The sequence below is a fragment of the Chamaea fasciata genome, unplaced genomic scaffold (genome assembly GCF_029207755.1).
Source record: "Chamaea fasciata isolate MVZ Bird 193981 ecotype frontalis unplaced genomic scaffold, bChaFas1.0.hap1 SCAF_11, whole genome shotgun sequence".
In the NCBI taxonomy this organism is placed as follows: Eukaryota; Metazoa; Chordata; class Aves; order Passeriformes; family Sylviidae; genus Chamaea; species Chamaea fasciata.
In genome coordinates, this window is record NW_027094096.1 from 9,865,299 (window position 1) to 9,884,800 (window position 19,502).

Sequence of the window (19,502 nt, forward strand, 5' to 3'; positions counted from 1 at the left end):
GTTTCAATATAATTTCAATGTCATTTCTCCTCCTAAGTCCTCCTTTGCCAAGTGAGGACAACCTCTTATGTTAATATGGGTTTTTTCCCATTCCATATCAGTTAGAATAAAATCATTTGAAAATGTTTGACTCTTGTAAAAACAGTTTGCAGAGCTAAAGTAAAAGTAAATTTATACTAAAACACAGATTTTTTTTTTTAATTTTGAAAACGTTGCAAGAACACTTTTCAACAAATTTAGTGCACTTTTCAAAGCCAAAACTTTCCCCACAAAGCATTTTTGAGGAACTGGCGTTTCTTCTTTCGAGAAAGAAGAAAAAAACAACTTTTACTGTCCCAATTACTGCAAATGGCTAACGATTTCTTCTGTGCTTCCTGACACTGGCCTTATGCTTACAGCTGGACAACCAGCCTCTTTGCCTTCTCAATCTAAGTTGCTCTTAATGCACATTTTTTATCTAAAAGTAGAAGAGTGCTGACTCACCCTCAGGCACTGTTCAGGCTGGCACATTACACTCAACAAAAAACAGAATTATGCTCCCACCACGTAATCTCAATTCTCATGTCAAATAGCTTTCTTTTACACATGAGTTTATAGTTACCACATGCTAGCACAAGTATAATGATAGTTCTAATTTTATCACTAAAAACTGAATTTGGAGCCTGAGCCTTCTTTTGGTGCAGATTTATGACCCAGTGTGTCATATCTGCTAACACAGATTCCCTTGTAGCTCCTCCTTTCATGTCTGAGGTCTGGTCTGTGACTGTCCAAGGTGGAGACAATTACCATTTCTTAGTGCAAATTTTCTATTTCCATACATAATGTACAAAATGAGGTTTCACTAAAAGTTACCCTTGGAGCTTACACAGAGAACTAACTGAGATGTTTGTTAAGTGCTTATAATGTTAATTCCAGGTGGGTCAAAGCCAGAAGGAAGACAGGCAGGTGGAGGAAGACAGATTAGCAGAGGAAGTGTGATGCACCCTGTGGCTTACCTGGGTCACCCCAGCTGTGTCCCAAACATCTCATGTCCTTCTGTGGTCTGGCCACGAGGGAGTGGTTCTTGTGCACAGGAGGGTCAACCCTGTTGGGAAGTTCACATCTGAGCACTGAGCAGCCTTAAACCCAGCTTATAGCAACCACAACAACATGCAGAGCTACAAACACCCCCAGAATAAGTCGCTCTAGTGCAGAGGAGAGCTCAGCATTATCCTAAGAAGTCATTTACTGTTTGGGTTTTATTTTTTCCTGAAGTCCTACCAGTCCTCTGATTTTAGATACTGATGATATCACTAAATGACAGGGGACATTGCTTAGGTGCCTACCAGTCCACACAGAATATCTCCACCTGAATAACACGTCACCACCGTGCTGTCAGCACCAGAAGGATTTGCCCTTTGCATTGACCTGTGTGTCTTGAAGGTCACAGCAAATATTTAATTATTTAAATACTGGGCTTATAATCTGATTTACATCTTAACATATAATCTTAATCATGTGAAAGGCACCAGAAATTTTAGAAGAATGTAAAGACCACATTACATTGGAATTGATGTAACTTTAAATTTTTTTTTTAGGCCTTTAGGCAGAACATAGCTTGTGTTAACTTCCAGAAAAATATTCACTACATACCTGTGCAAATTTTTTTTTTTTTAATTTCAAATGGTGACTTTCTGGTTGATAAGGCTTAATTGTGCTTCACCAAACTCAGGAACTGTGATTTGTTTTTTTTAAGTAACCATCCTTTCCAAGGAATCATACATGTGTATTTTCACATCTTCCTTACACAGGGGTGAGGGACTGAAATATAAAAGCATAAAGAAAAAAAAAAAGTATTTTTATCACGGAAGGATGCAGAATGACCACATCCTGGTCTGAAGAGCACCCAAATGCCTGGCTGCAAACTCAGGGACAAGCTTCTCAGGGCTTGAATTCACTGTAAGGTAGAAAAGAAATCCTTATGTGGTGGGAAAAACAGTGAGATCCCTCCCTGCAAAGCCCAGATTCAGGAGGAAGGCCTCCCCCTCCTCCTCATTCTTTTTTTTTGTTTTTTCTGCTTTTTTCTGTAAGTGCCTGCATCACTTTGCATGTGATGATTGCTTTCAGATTTGCATAATTGATACATGACACAGGAACCAAATATAAGACAGTTCAAGCATCTGACGAATGAACCACAAACTGGCTTTTAATTGATCATATTGAGAATTCTGCCAAAAAGCAGAATCCTACTCTAAATCACAGAAAGAACAAAAAAAAAAAAAAGCTCAAGACAACCATATAAATGTATACTTGTAGTGCCTTAATTCCTTCCCTGCGAATCACAACCAGCTGACTGATCTGTGCACAGGTTTTCTAGATTTCAGTGGGTACAGGGACAATAGCTTCCTGTAGAAACAGGATCAACATTCAGAAATATGATTTACCAGGACACTATTACAGTTCTCTTTGAAGAAACAGAACAATTTCAAGGCATAACATTTCACATTATTTCTATCCATTTTGACACTTTTTTTTTCCTTTACTGTATGTTCTGGATGAAGAAAAAGCTTGTTTTTATCTTCCTCAATCACTACTTCTGAGGAGTTTAGGCAGAGGTATAATTCACAGTAATAAAGCTACTTGCATTTCAGGTAGATCTGTAAGTCAGGAGTTGTGGGGTTTTGTTTGCTCATTTGTTTTTTTGTTTTGTTTTGTTTTGTTTTTCTTATTTCTTCCTTCTGTGGAATAACATACCAAGTATTTTGTTTGCTTTAACAAGGAGCACAGTTGGATTTTATTTTTTGTTTTGTTTGGGGTCTTTTTTGGCAGAGTAGGGGCAATAGGGGTGGCTGAGAGGTCTGAGGTGCAGTGAAAGGCTGTGGAGTGGCAAGACAAGAAGGAAAACAAGCAGCATAAAGTTATTTGCTTGGTCACTCATGGAAACATGCTGCTTGGAACATTTGGCTGGGATGTGTTTAAATTTAATTTTTGTTGCATTTAAATGCCACCACAAACAGAGTAAATGCTAAAATATGACAGCCTAAATAGCTCAACAGTTTCAAAATTAAACCAGACTAAATTACTTTCAAATATTTTTGCAAGGAGGAAGAAAAAGAGATGTTGAGGTACTGCCTCAACCCTATTTTCTCAGTTCCTGACGTGACTTACAACCCTTGCTGGTGGGCACAGCTGAAGGCAGGCTGTCCCTCAGAGCCCTGTGCCTGCCATCAGCCCGCCCGGAGCAGGCTCCAGCAGCGCTGGTTGCACAAGACCCACCTGCAGTGCCGGCCGACTCGCACTGGACTGTTTACAGCAGAGTGCCGAGGACGGGCAGGAGGAGATGATGAGGTTGCTGTAATGAGCACATCGTGTAGTGGCACATTTCAAAAACAGGTCTAACCAGACAATGCACATAACAAAAATTAATGCTGTCCAAACACCACTGGCTTCCCTTTCAGGACTTGACCCACTTCACGATCGTTGGAATAATACTGAAGTCCTTAACAGGCTAAGTCAAGCGTCAGTTCCAGTGCAAACTCGCATCTCTGATGCAGGTCTTTGACGGTGATCTTGCACAGAGTGACTGCAAAAGACACGAGCAAACCAATGGCCTGTAAATCCCCAGCACTGCAGCTTCTCTGATGGCAGCAATCGCTGTGAGGACTGTGCCATCGGCTGCTTTCACGCCCTGCTCGGGTCCCTGTCAAACAGCGACTGCAGCAGCACCGTGGGTGGGTGTCTGTGTCCTCCTCACTGCTGCCACCGCTGCTGCAGGAGAGGGTGTCCCATCGGGAACAGGCAGGCTCCTGGCTTACAGCCCCATTTTTGAGCTGTGAAACCACTGCTTCATTCTCAAGTGCAGAGTTTAAACAGTAGTATGTCAGGAGTTTTAGCTGGAGCAAATCGCTTGTGCACGGCTCACATTAGGAAAAAAAACCATGCTGCAGAGTTCCAACCAAGATGAAAGCTGCAGTGGTGCAGTCAGACAAATGGTTCAGGTTCAGGTTCAGATATTTTCCCTATCACATCACAACAATTTGCTCTTAAGAGGTAAACGGATGTGAATATATTGTGTCAGAAAATAGTCTCAAAGAGCCAGATGCTCCAAAACACTCAAGGCAACCTTTTAGGAAAAAAATTCCCCTGTTTTCTGTTACAAACCACAGAAGAAAATATTGTGCACTAACCCAAGCAAAATTTAAAAAGCTGCACCTGTACCATCATACTACACAAACACCTACCAAAAAGTTAGAGGTAACTTTTTCTTGGTGTATAAAGCCCCCACCTGGGAAGGTGGTTTCTGAGAGTACTGGCATTTAAATCTGCTAGGAAAAGAGAGCCCAACAAATTGGTTGGAAACTGAAGCAAGATCAAAAACAATGCAACACCAAAGATAATTATTCCTTACAACTATTTACCTACACATGTGACAGATCCCTCATTATTCAACCTGTCAAATGAAGCTTAGTAACCTGCTAAATACCAAGTCAGAGTCCAAATGGGGTGAGTTCTGTCAGGAGTAGCCACTAATGCCACATTCTTCCAGAACCTCTGGATTTATTCACTTTAGTAGCAACAGCAGCAGCAGCAGCTCTTAGAATCATCTGCAGATGCAGGTGTGAAATGTAGACTTTTGGGAGCATTTACCCACTGCTGTGTGTGGCACAGACAGGGCTGATGAAGAATATCTGAGATAGCTGAACAATCTTCCTTCTTATGAGATCTAGTGTCTTTGTACCAATTCAGTTTCTATGGGACTGGAGGAAGTTACTTTGAAGCTTGAAGGGAAAACACATTTCACATTTTTCATGGTTACACTCACCAGAGATTACTTTATTTGTGGCTGTTACTGACTTTCACGCCTCAACTATTCTGACGTTTCCTGTTTGCTAAGTGACAGAGAATTGCTTGCCTGGCATACTTAAAATGCCTGTACATTTGTGGCCTTTTCACATTCTCTAAACCTAGGTAAAAGTCTAGGTTTTCCACATGGGAGTTTTCTTGTTCTAAAATGTACACATTGTTCCAAAAGTTACTTCTGCATGGGAGAAGGCTCTACACAGGTGCAGTTGGTATCCTTTCCAGGTCTTTCACACTGCCACAGCAAACCTTGTGCTGCAAAGTGAGTAATGTTCAGTCTCACATCAGGTATTTAGTGGCCAAGCAGCTGTGCCAGTTTAAGATGTGACCAACATCCAGGTGTTTGTCATCACTCTGCAGCAGCTGTACAGTCAGCCCTGAGTATATAAGGCTATCTAAAAAAATCAGTGTTTAAATTCCAGCAGAAAAGTCAGGTGGGTGAACACACATCACTCCTACCAGCAGTTACTAACCTGCTGTCTTTGCACTAAAACCCATGATGAGTGCCCAGATGATTTATTCTGACATCTCAGCTGTACCAGGAAGAAGGTAATTTTCAGCTTATGGCTGGGGATGGATGTCTTCAAGTGCCACAAAGCCATTTCTACAATGACCATGTGACTGAAGCCTCAGAAAACAGTCATTATTTTACAGACAGCTGGTAAACATCCTCTTCCAGACCTGGTTCTGCAGGCTAAAGATGCCAAGCATCTGGAATGGGCATTTCCAGAAACCAGGGCTGTCCCTGGAATGAACTGGAATTGCGTTGCTGTTTTCCTGATCTGCCTGAGACAAAGCATGCTGGTTAGTCAAGCCTGCCTTTGGCAGCTGTTTGATCTAACCCAGCAGAACTTGCCTGAAACAGAGTAGTGAGCATTAATTGCCCTGGTTACACCTTTTTGGCACAGTTGTCCTGTTGGTAACTCCTGGTTGTGATGAAAATGCAAAACTGGAGGCAGAGAGCAAGACTTTCAGCAGTCAAAGGGGTTTGCAAAATGGTAATGGCACATGACCATCAGGTAGTCAAGCAAGTTGCATAGTACAACTGTCCATTTTTTTTAGTTCTGCTTAAAAAATACAAAATATCAGTGAAAAACACAACTGTCTTTCAGCCCTTAAAAAGCTCTCAAATCACAAGGTTGAGTTCAATGCAAGAAATGATCTTTTAACAGCTTTTATTCCATGACAGTACATTCAGACAAGATGCCTCTTTAAACCACAAGATTATTGCTTCTATCTTTACTACGCTGTCATCTGAGAGCCCACAAACAGTACTTTTATCTGGCACTAGACAAGCACAAAAACAGACAATATTCTGCAAACAGGTTTGCAAATGATGCAGATAAGGCAGGTTATAGGAAAGGTGTGATGGGAAGGAAGATGTGCTTTCAGGAATGGGATTATGATCCATGCCTTTATAGTCTGAAAGGAGGCCTAAGGCAAGTGAGAAAAAGATCACGTAGTAGATATATTGAACCTGGTGTGAACATGCATGAGATCACCTTGGTATGCTGAGATCTGTCTCTTGTGCAGAGTCCAGTGGCCCACGTGTGCTGAGCCTGGCTTTTGGAACAGTCATGACATGGACGCAAGGTAAAAAATAAACTTTGGATGTCAGTGAGTTTTTTGCTTGATCCTAGAGAAGTACCTAAATAAATAATGTCCTCATGAGAGAGCATGGTGTGTTGGTAGCACAGACCCATTCCCAGGAAATGGCTGCAGTTTCTCAAGACATTAAAAGACAAAGTACAGAAAAAACAATGAAGAGCTACATACACCTGAATAAAAATCTATATACTAGACTACCTTCCTAGGATGGATGTATCAGATGCATGACAAAATTTTTGTAATAAAAATACAATGTATCAAGAAAAGTTCATTGTTACTGATGCACTTTACACAAGCCTCCTTTGCTGATAAAAAGAAAATAAATATTTGATCAAACAGTGACCACTTTTCAAGGTGATACTCAGGTTGGCAACCACATTTCTTAGTGTCTCTCTCTGACCCAAATTCTTTCTAGGGATTGAAATCAGCTGTGGCCAGATCTCAAGGCTTAGTTGGCTCCAGCTTCATGGCGAGGGGATGTTTTATTCATGTCATTACTAAAATCACTACTTCAATTTAAAATGCTGTCAGACAGTCTGCAGATTCTGCCCATAGAGGATAAGCCAAGCAATATTCCTCAAATGAGCTGTGTTGCACATAGCACTCTTGAAAATCAATTTTTATTGCATATACCATTGATGTTTCTTAATTTGAGCAAACAGCAAGTTCGATATCACTGTAAAAAAATATGACTCTGTAAAACACTTCTGGTTTAGTATGGAGAGAGAATACTAGTAGTAATGTTAAGACAGACAATAAGAGTTATTTCTGGGTGATAAATTTCTTCTTCTCTGTTTAATGGGATCCTTCCAATGTGTAACTGGGAGTGGAGGAATAAAAAAAATAATCTACAAATTATTTAACCATAATCTCTCTCACCAACTTTTCTGGTTCTTCTAATTGAGAAATTCTAACGGCTAGGGATAGGCACATGTTATTATCAGAAACCTTTTGCAACTGGTGACGTAGATCCAGTTATATGCTTCATTACTTTCTATTGGTTTCATGAGCGTAGGATAAAAAAGAACCCAAAAAGGATGTGAAAACACAAAATGAAACCAATATTCTGGCATTTTCAAAATGCTGAAATTTCATTTTTTGATCAACATTATCACAAATTTCCTTCTATTTTCCTTTAAAGCCATTCTAAGGGATACTTCTGATGTCTGCAGTATGCAGGACAAGTGTATATATGCAGATTTATTGGGAACCCCATCAATACACCTGTCTTTAAAAAGGCTCTTAATTAATTTGCAAGGGTTTGGGTTCACCTTAGCTAAAGACCCTCAGAAATTCTCCTCCTCAAAGATTTCCAATTTTATTTTATTTTTTAAGCGAAGCAGGCATCTTAGCAGAACATGAATTTAACAAATGTGTGTATTAATGAAGTGAATGTGGGATGAATGTTAACGACAAACCTAGCCTTTAGTACCAGATTTTTCAGGAAAATAGAAGAAAATAAATTTTAGGGTAGTCCTGAGGTGTTTTAGAAATAACAGGAGCAACACTTGTGCTATTTTAGCCATTTTGTTGTCAAAATGCTATGACAGTTTAGCAACTCCTAGACATCAGGCAACGGCTCAGCAAACCCAGCTTAGTTTGCAGGCTTCCTAAAACCAGGAACGTCAAAGAGTTTTCTTCTGCCAAATCAGACAAAGTCAGCCAAATGGAAAGGTGTAACTCCTGTCCTCTTGTGCACCCAGCATCTCCAGCCCCCTTCAGGGCCTGGCAGAGGTTGAAGCTGTCAGCTATTAGCAGCTGTAAAGAGCATGAGGCACAATGCCAGCTTTTAAATTAAACAAACAAAAATACTTTTCTTGTTGACTTTTAAAGGCATGTATATTTCTTTCACACTTAGTGCTCAGTACATGGTCTTATTTAAGTGAGTGGCTGGAAAAGTACCAAAGACTTTTATATGCTTACATTGCCAAAAGGAAGACTGCAGGATTTTTAAATGCGGGATCTAGGAAGACAGCCCCCACTCCAACCCTGGGCCAGCTAGACTATTAGGAGTTGGGAAGATTTTTGACCAGATTAGAAAGTCCTAAAGGCCATTTCACAAGCCCCATCAATCAGCCTAATGCTGGGCCAGTTGCCACAGCAGAAATATGTCTAAAGAATTTTTGATTAGTTAAAAGGGCAATTCACTTAATTGTAGATTTTTACCCAGGGAGAGTGGCATGTGCTTGCTTTATTTATTTGTATATTTTAAAGAAATTTTAGTTGTTGGTTTGTTTATTTATTTATTTATTTAATGCTGCTTTAACATTTCAGAACCACCCTGACTTAAAGGATTTATCCCAATGAACAGACATCCCTTAATCAAATATAAATGTTACCCTTAATAATATATTCCAAACACTTCTTCACCGTGGATAAGAGAACACATATATATAAATGCATTTCCAAAAGGGGGAGAATTTATTAAATGTGACTCATTTACTGGAGCTTTGTGTATAGCTGGTACATCTTATACAGAAGCAGTGGTGTTGTTTAGCACACACACCTGGGTTCCAGTAAATGCAGTCCTGGGCTGTGGAAAGAGTGACATACAGTGCTTACTAACAAGAAAACAGATACAGTTGCCTATGAGAAGAAATGGTATGATATCCTAGAGTTGCTTCTTTTCCTACAACTTCGCAGTTGTAGGAAAGCATCCAGAAACAAGAGAGTAGCTTCGAAGTCTGACTCTGTGTACCTTCTGCCAAACTTCAAAAATACTCATATGATCTGAGGAGGGCCAAATAGCTGAAAAAAAAACATGTGGTGAAACAGGTGCAATTGTTTCCATGGGGAACATAAATTTTCTAGTTTCCAGAGGACAAACCATTAACACTCTCCATCTCTCTCTTCATGCCCTTCTCCATTTCTTGTCTCTTTCTCAGATATTCCTCACCAAAAAAACCCCAACTAAGCCAGCCTTCCCTACATAGAAATCTACACCACACCAGTCAGTCCTTTACATAACTCTGCTAAGCTCTTTCCACACATGTCAGCACTAGCTTATGACATTATTTTTAGGATTTTTCTTTCTGATTGAAACTCTGTGCACCAGTGTCTGGGACTACTCCTCTTGAGCAAGCTTCCAGAGCTACCACTGTGAAACTGCTGCAGCACTGAATGCAACCAGAGCAAGGCAGGAGGTTTGCATTCATAGCTGCAGAGCTGTTACTGGGCCAGCTTGCTTTACAAACATTCATATACATATACACACATGTACACACACACACACACATATGTATATTCTCAGTGAGGAAGAACCTACCTACTCATTCATAGCATTGTACATATTACTGACACACATCTTGAGGAGACCTTCTAAACCTGAAAGTCAAACATTTAATTAAAAATTAATATGCCTTTCAGCCCTCCTTGCACATGAGATCCTTTGGAGCCCAGTTTCTGTGTGTGGTGAGGCAGTGCCAGTCTGGCTGTCAGCTGCACAGTGCTTGATCAGACTCACTGCTGACAGGAAATTCATCCAAGGTCCAGTTTCTGCAGCCATAAGGAAAAAAAGTATCTACTTTTGTTTGGCAGGAATTTAATGACTAAAGTCAGATTTTTACTCACAGTGTTTTCTTCTCAGTAGTACACAGTGGGTGGAATGCAGAGGACTTTGCTCTGTGGTTTAATGAAGACCTGTAGCAATGGCAGAATTTTTCATTCTAAGATATTCCAGGCCTACAAGAATGACTTGGCTTGAGGGATTGGGTGTCCAAACACACAGATTACCCAATACAATCTATTATTTTCCTGGTGTTCATTAGTCCAAGTCCTATGAATCAAGAGCTCTGTTGGGTAATCCTGCACAAATTTTGATGACATGCATGGATCCACAAGATTCTTCAGGATTACTTTAAGCACCAAGTGCTCTGGTTCTGGATGGCTGTTGAATACCTCTGCCTTGTCTTCCCTTCTTTTAGAAACTGTGTAAGGAAATACTTGCAATACACAGAAGACATAGGAATCACAGGGACAATCCTGAATGTAGGATGGATTTTCAGACCATCATGCCATAGGCATTACTTGTCAGAAGAGCCCAAAGCCTGGGCAGTTTCCATTTTCCTGTAACCTTGCTGCTTGTGCCCAGTCACTGTTTTGGCATCAGAATATTCTATTGCTATTCCCATCTCTTTTCCCCAAAGCATGGAAATCAAGGCATAGAGTCGAGGTTGTTAGCCTATGTTAGAAAAGCATTTTCAAAAGGCACTCTAATATTTCTTACCCAATTAAAAATTCTCTCACTTATAGGCATGGAAGCAGGAAATTATGTCTTCTCTTTAATTCCATTAAAGAGATCGCTCTTCCATGTGAGAAAAGAGGTGTTGCCTAGCACCCCAGCAAGTTTCATACATAAAACAGCATTTGAAACTTTGGTAGATGGATGTTGCCATAGGGAAAAATGAGGAATAAAACTTGTTGGCTTATGGGCAGCAAATGGAAGTCTGGGAAGCAGTGGAAGCCCATGTAACTTAGACTCTGTCATCCTAATGGCCAATCCTTGAAAAGACTTGTCACTATAGATTTGGGTTGGCTTTACCTGGGATACTCATTCCTGCATTTCTGCATCCAGCTGCAGTTAAGATTCTAGTAACTAGCCTGTACACGTTACCGGACAGCAGGATTATTGTTGTTTTTAATGTGTTACACCATCAGGCAAGCTGTTGGGACAGAACAGCTGTACAAGTTGGAGCTAGCCTCCTCCCAATTAACTGCTTGGTGGTTCTGCTTCTCAGTTAGAAGCTCACATCTTGCCACCTTTGCATTTGTACTTGCTTGTTTCAGCTAATAAAAACGGTCCAGAGTACAGGTCTGATGGGCAGCAGCTCTGGAGTTACATGCTGGATCATCACCCCTGTGTCCCATTGCACATTGCACTGCTCTTCTGTTTTCCCCCTGGGAAAATGTGGACATCACCATTCACCTGCATTACAAGCACCACTTGTGCAAGGCTTTGAAGAGAGATACAACATACTCTGGTATCTGATGTTGACTTTATACAGTACTCACACCCATCAAGCATGAATAAAATTATAATTTTAGAGCTGATTCACAAATTAGTTTTAATCTGTTTCTCACAAGCACTGTCACTGTCAAAGAACTGAGGTGCTTCAGGTCCTTCAGGCTCTTCACCTGTCTGGCAGTCTTTCCTTGCAGCTCACACATACTGTGATGGCCACACCGTGCAGCACAGATTTTCCCAGTCAAGGTTCAGTTGGAGCTGGTTTATTTGCATTGCAGTGCTTCAGAAACACCCTGCTTTGCCTTCCCCACAAGGCTACTCTGTCAGAGTAAGGAAAAGAAGGGAGAAAAGAAAGGGGAAACTAGCCAAGCAGCAAGAAAGGAGGGGAGCAAAGCCCCAGCACACTCCTGAGGGGCTGCAGGTGCTGCTGTGCATGCAGCAGGGAAGACAAATTGCTCCAGCAGCAACATGATCCCGCAGGCTTTGAAATGGTTCCATGCACACAAACAAACTGCAGCATGCTTGCTGGCCACACAGACAAATGCAGAGGCTTTGCTGAGCCATGTAATTCCGTGCAGCCAAAGATAGCATTGCACCCCGAGCTGTAGTTCGTGCTGCAGTAGAGCTCCTGTTTTACATGTGCATGTACACATCATCCCACTGCACTCATTCCACAGCCAGCTCCCACACTAACTCATGTCCCTCCACCTCCATGAAAGACCAGTATTTGGATTTCCCTTCTTTCAGCAGGGAAATCCAGCATCAGTCCTGGTCATGACAAAAAATGGAGCAAAGCTGGCATTCACACAGCAGTAAGAAGTTAGCTGTACTTGCAAACCATTTTTGTAAAGGCCAGTGTTGTCCAGATTTGGGCAGTTTTCTGCTACACCCATTGTGAGGTCAGTACCAGTTTCCCAGTGTGTGACAGACACATCTGCACTGGAGCATGGCCCACACATACATTAATTGTCTGCTTCTGATCCTACTGGTGGCCCAGAGATGAACACAAGCAATTTATCTTGCTTCTTGGGCAGATCTTACACTCTTTGTCAAGTTCTTTGTAGCTACAACTAAACTGCTTCATCCGTGTGGGGCAGAACTAGTTCAAGCAGACTAGACAGGGGTGCAGAAATAGGTTCTTATTCTAAGAAAAAAAAATAGCCTTTCAACACAGCTACTCCTCAGCCTCAGAGACACACTATATAAAACCAGTTTTGATGAAACCAAGATGATTCAAGTCAAGAAAGGAAAGCACTGGTTTTGGCAAAACAAATTATCAGAGGAAAAATCAACCTCAAGGGAAATGCTGGAGATCTCAAATAGTTGCATCCCCACATCTACATTAAAACCCCCAAACCCTCAATTTTAGTATATCTAGTATTCATATCAGTGCAAAGCCAAGCACAAAACCAAAACCAGTCTAAAGACCACTATTGTCCCCAAATCAATCTGCAAGAGCTATTAAATGGCTACACCAGAGGTCAGAAAGGTGCAGGGCATTTTCAGTAGCTAGCCTAAGCTAGAAAGCCTTTATTATTGCAAGCTTACAGAAGGGTATTTTCTGTTCCTGAGGATGACTGCAATCAGCCACAGCAGAATTCAGAGAAATAATTGAGACTGTGTGGTGAATCTTTTTTAAACACCCAATGCTGCCTGTTTTGGCTCTATTGCTTTGATTGGAGAGGGAGGGAAGGACCTTCCTGCACTGCAATATAAATTCAGTCTACGCAAATACACAGGGAAGTCAGAAGACAGAGTAATCCTCAGCAAGCACCAAAGGGATAATTCCTCAGGTTTTCTTGGTAGTATAGATTTTAGCTCTTGTTCTCTCTGCACAACAGCTCAACACACTGGGCCTTTCAAGTTTGTTCATTGTTGATTGGATGGAAGTGGGTGGTTTAAGGCTGAAAGGAAAATTACAGATATTTTGGGGTAATCCTCTGAAGGGATTTGCCAGGGTGACAGCCACTCCCCCATCACGTGATCCAGCTACCCATAGTACCAAAGTCTGGCTAGTCAGGTGCTGGTTAGATCATCACCACCAGTTTCGAAAGGAGAGATGAAAAAGGAGATTGCAGTTGTAGGCAGAGACAGAGGAAACACAGGGCTACCTCCAATTACTTCTTACTAGGTGCTCTCAGGTTGTCTGTGAGTTTCTCATCCCCTCAGTTCACCCTCCTAGAGACAGGTGTGTCACTTTAATTCTCCAGCTAAGCCTTTACCCCTTGTAGAGCCCATTACAAAAAATAAAGCTGTTCTAACATCCAGCAAGCAGCTGTCATCTTCCTCACTCCTGATCACAGCATTTCTCCCTGTGCAGGAGGAATAGGAGCCATCATCCCTTTGTGCCTTTAAAGACCAAGTGACACACACTGGGCACGGGGGCAAGCACTTCATGCTTTTAGTCTTCCTTTTCTTTCCACTTCACTAGAATTTACATTTCTTCCTTATAACTCTCATTTTTTTTAAGTCATTAACCATTCTGGCTTTAACATTTATAAACTCCTGCCTAAGAGCCCTTCTACATGACAAATCAACAGGGTTTCCTTAGAGCTTCAGCCTTTGGACCTCTTTTGTATTACCATCACAGATCTCCACTTGGATTTTTCCAGCAGAGTTTACTTCTCCCTATTTAGCACTCCCTAGTAAATTATAAATTTTGCTTCTCTTGCTTAAACAAGGGAATTGTTTTTTGTATACTTCCTCCTTTTCATAAAGTGCTTTACTGTCAAAGCTCAGGTCCAATTCTTCTTGGGGATCATGGGTTCTGCTGTCCTCTGGAAACTCAGACCTAAACCTGTAGAACAGTTTGTCCCTAGTGATGAAAAAGGATATTGAACTTCACCTTTGCACAGAATAGATCCAAGTATGTTTCGAAAATACCACATGGGATATAGTTCAGAGATTCAGTTCAAACAAGGAAAGCTAGAGTAAACACGTATTTGCTAATAATGGTATGAGAAATCTAAGCATGCTGTATAATTAATATTATTGCAAAATGTTACTTGGAGGAGTACGAGCAACAAGGAAGCTGATTGTTACCTCCGAAGCACCAAAAGAGCTTCAGTGGTAGGTGCTTCAGTGGGAAAGGGTAGCCAAGGAGAAAGCTGAGCGGACCACCAAAATATTCAATAAGATTTGCAATTTAACAGTTGGAGCTTTTAATACCCACAGCCACAGGAACTCTGGGCCCACCTCTTAAGCACAAACCCCAGATGTTTATTATGCCACAATGGAGGATATCTGGATTATCATTTCCAAAAGTAAAGGAGTAATCTCTCACAATATGAAAGACAAATAAAGCTACAGCCTGCATTTACCATTTGTTGGTTTGACTTTATCAGGGATGTGCTGCTAAACTGGTTTGCATTCTTGAACTGGGTCTTTGGAGACTTTGAGTTACATGGCAGATGATAGGTGACATGAATAGTCCAGGAAAGGCCCTTTCTTCAAATCACAGGGAAGAGACACTGGTGAGATGGAAAGGAAATACACCACAGATCCCTCAGATACTCCTTGTTTAGCAGCACCTCCTGCACAGGCTGGTACTGCACTATTTCTTCATTTGGCACAAGTACCTCGTAATTTGAAGTCACATTTCCAAAGGAACAAGATGCCAGAAAGTGACCAAACAGCTCCATAGGCTCATGCGTTGGAGCTACAAGGCTAGAGTACAATACGGATACAATAGAAAAGCACTAAAGATTGATGGGCATCAGCTTTTAACCATTTTTGCACTATTCTTGACTGCATTCTTCCAGTCCCTGGATAACTGTCCCATCTGTGAGCTGTAGCTGAAATGAGCCTGGCCCAGGCAGTCTAGACAAGTGATTCTTTGTAGCTCATTGCAGTGATGTTACAGCTGGAACCATTTCATTAACTAGCAATCAGAGGGGGAAAATACAAGCAATGAGGTATTTTCTTTGTAGAAAACAAAGATATTGGATGCTAGCTCTTGAATGTGAGTAGCCATACAAGAAACAAGCTAAAGAAAATACCCAGAGGTGATGCCTAGAGAGGCTGACCTAGAACAGAGGGTAGACAAAGTTAAAGTGGATATTTATTAAAAGGCCTTTAGGATACACCTTGGGCAGTACAAGTGCCTGGCCAGGGCTACACCCAAGATGGACCCAAGATGGACCACTGGTCACACGTTTTCACACTTTTATAAGTTTTGGTCCATTTACATATTGGGGTTAATTGTCCAGTTGCAGCTTCAGGTTTTGAAGTCCCATCCTCTTGCTCTCCTCAATTCGCTGTTGCTTACACTTTTTGGGGCTGAGGATGTAACAGTTGTCCTTGGTTCATGGGTTGGAAAAGGATTGCTTTGTGTAACTACCCTATGAAGAGACCTTACTAACACCTAATATGAAGTTCAGAGTTACACACCAAGGCAGCACAGAATCTAAAAAAAAATATGAAAGCTAAAACTTAAGGTGTCAGAGGAGCATGCACAAAGACCTTAAGCAGAAAGTTTCATGTAAATGTTCCTCCAGGGCCTGTTTCTCTTTTGCATGAGACATTTCCAGGGATGCAGCCCTGACTCTCACAGATGGGAGGAGTGCTGAGGAAGGGAAGTGTCAGGGGGATCACACACACAGGGAGAGCAGACCTCCATGGCAGCAGACATGGAAAGCCAGGGGAGAGGGAGCGATGCCAGTGACTGTCCAACTCCTGGAGGAATCATTAATTTCTTCAGTTCCCTCCCCATCTGTGAGCTCAAGGGCACCTGTGAATAGGTTTTGGAGCTGACTTTCCAACTTAATTCCCATTTAAAATATTATTGATGGCCTCCTATCTCCAGCTCAGCTTAACAGATGACCAGAGGAGCTGGAGTTTTGAAAGCTTTCTTGAGGACAAAGCTTGCAGTCATGCAGTTTCACTGTTGTTGAGTTAGTCTACATTAATGTAATTTAAATTTTGCCCAGGGTTTTAATAAGAATTCAAATATAACTGCTGGGAGTTAAAAATATGTGTTTTGAAAATTGGAGCCATCCAAACTATGCAGGACAGCACATCTCCTGTGTTTATTTTTATTCCTGATCTAGACTCTGCATCAGCTGTCTTCATGGTTTGGTAGTGTGAAGTACTGGAAGCCTCCCAATGCGTATATATATATATATAAAACTTCCTTTTTGGTTTGCATCAGTAGAAGGAGAGATTCTTTTTCACTTTGAGTCACCAAAAAGTCACTGTGCAGGCTAATTTAAGACAAATGTGAACACATGATATCTGAACAACGGATGTGTGGCTGTGTTTGAAGGACGTGTGCTGAAAAGGCCTGCATCCTTAGGGGTCTTTGGTAGGAGACAGTGCTGGCAACCACTTGGAGAAAGGATTCTGTTTCTGCTGTGGTATTTTGGGCTCCAGAGTGCAACATTTAGAATGTGCTCTGCTCAGACGGCCATGGCAGGAGCCCCTCCACCATGGCAACTCACATATGACTTTGCATTGTTGGTAATGATCACACAACAGAGAGAAAAAGAAGAAAAAGGAGGATGGCCTTGCATACACAGACCATGACGGTCTATGAGTGCATTCTTCAAGGCTGTAGCCAGGAGTTATAAATTGCTGCATTGCATATTTTCACCTCTCATCTAATTGAAGAAACAGTGTATACAGCCTTGCAGATGGCCCATTTATTTTGCTGAACTACCTAGGGCTCAAGGATGCTGTTTAGAACTAACTGGGTACAGGCACAACAGAGGACAGGGGAAATTGGCTCTTGATAAAATCAATTGTCAGGCCTCTTTTGCAAGGCCACAGCACCTCCCTTCTGAATTAACGAACCTTTTGCCACAAAGGCAGAAAAAATATAAGGCACACTTACAAACTGCCAGAAATGTTGCAGAATTTTACAGAATTTTACAGCAGCACAGTCCTCAGTCTGCTGTTTGGATATCAGCACTGGATGCTGAGTGGGCTACAGGAGGAAGGAAACGCTGTGTGCAGGTGCAGCCCATGGAGGACCTTCCAGACACATTTCACCTGAAGTTGTCCTGTGCCCTCAGCAAGCGGCTCAGCCTCTCAGTGGAATTCCAGTGTGCAGTTCTGTCTGAGCCTATCCCTCTCCACCCTGTGTGTTCTAGGAAGCAGGAAACCCTCTGAAACCAAAGCCATCCTGCTCCAGCTTCCCCTCTACATACCCAAATATACCTGCTCTGTTGTAGCAAGTGGTAGGCTGGGCCAATGCCAGATCTCTGCTGTGAGGTCCAGTATTGTTTGGGAGACCTGAATGTGCTGTGCCAAGAGAGACCTGAATCACCATCACCAGAGCACAGCAACAGATTGGAAAGGGGAGTATTGTTTTCTTCATTTTACACAGAGTGGGCTGAGATACAGAAACATGTTGGATGTTGTCTTTGATTAAAGACTGGTGGTTATACACAGAAATAGCTGCTGATTTCAAAATTCTAGGAAGTATTGATTACACTGTGCCAAAGAAATAAAGAATCCCATGTCACACCAGAAGGGTATTGTAATTTTTTTTTTTTAATATCTTGATTTATATTCTTTTACTTGGAAGGTTTCAGCTATCCAGCTTGAGATGACAGAGGTGACTGAGGACACATTATGAGGCAGGGGCTGTGAAGGATGAGCAGCCTAATGACCCACAAAAACCAATCCTGACTTGAAGTTTCTTTATCCAAATTTCTCTCATAATCACATAAGGACCAGAAAAAAACCCCCAGTAGAATCAATTCACTAACCAAAGAAGGGCTAAAGCAATAATAAATTCAATTCCAGTATGATTTACCTTGTACAATACAGATGTAGTATATAGGTACTAATGTGAGTTTTGGATAAATTACCTGACTTGCATCTCCAAATCTTTTTGATAGTTGCTTTGCTACTAAAATCATGGTATTGCTTATTTAGGTGTCATACAATGAGAAAAAGATAAGATACTAAAGTACTAGAAGAGAGGATACTAAAGTTCTTACTGTAATTGCAAATCCCACCAGTGACTCAGGTTTAATAAGCCTTAAAATGAGTTTCATTTCTGTATAATAGAAATTCATTTATAAATGCAAGGCAGTAAGCATACCTATACAATTCTTAGATGATATGGTGTTTATTCCCCTCAGGTGCTGCTGGCTGGCTGAGCTGTGGGGATGAGTCTGTGGGTCCAGGATCACCTCTTGCCCTGCAGCAGGCGTGGGTGCTCCTTGGAATCACAGCACAGAGAGAAAACCAGGAGATAGGCCATCTGTTGTGCTGGCCAATACTAGCTCCAACAGGTGCGTGTTTGTACAAATATTTGATATTGTCCAGGAAATACAGAGGGGTTTGTGTACATGTTTCTGTGCTAAACTAGTGCTCTATGCACAGCAGTGGGAATACAGCAGGGCACAGGCTTTTGTTCTCCTCCCCTGGGCCTGGCTCCGACCAGGCTTTGGCTCACAAGGCGGCTTTTGAGAAAAGACCTGGTTTATTATCCTTGAGGTCACAGGAGAGCCACTGGTGATGTGGGACAGAAAGGCTGTGGGGAGTTTAGAGGAGTCTGTGGGAGGGCAGAGAGAGCACAGGGCTGGTGGGAGGGCTGTGACTGCCAGAAATTCAGCACTTCCGTAGCCTGTTGCAGAGGTTTGGCCCAGACTTTGATGTGCCTGCTGAACACAGGCAGCACTGGAGGGCTAAGGATCAGAGAAAGAGCCACGAGCACAGTGCCTTAGAATCACCTCACCAGGAGAAAAACTCTCCTTGCCAGACAGGCACAGAGCTGGCTCGATACACAGTTCCCTACAGTGTCCCACAACCCCTGCACCAAGCAGCAGCAGTGAGGTGGTGGCACAGGGCTTTCAGCAGCCACATCTTTATCAAGGGGAGAGGGGTTTTCCCCAAATAGTTCTTCATTGCGTTCCCTCGGGACTCTCGAATCACTCAAATCTCTCACTCTACAAATAATTATTTAAAAAATAAACTTAGGAAATGAGATAACTCTGCCAAGCACCAAACCCCATGAATCCATTGCACTTAACACCAATCACTGCGTTCCTGTTGACATCCCTGTTGCTGTCCTTTCCTCTCAGAAGGCTGGGTGGCTGCAGACACAGCCTGGATGATGGCAGCCACATGCAGGGAGCTTCAC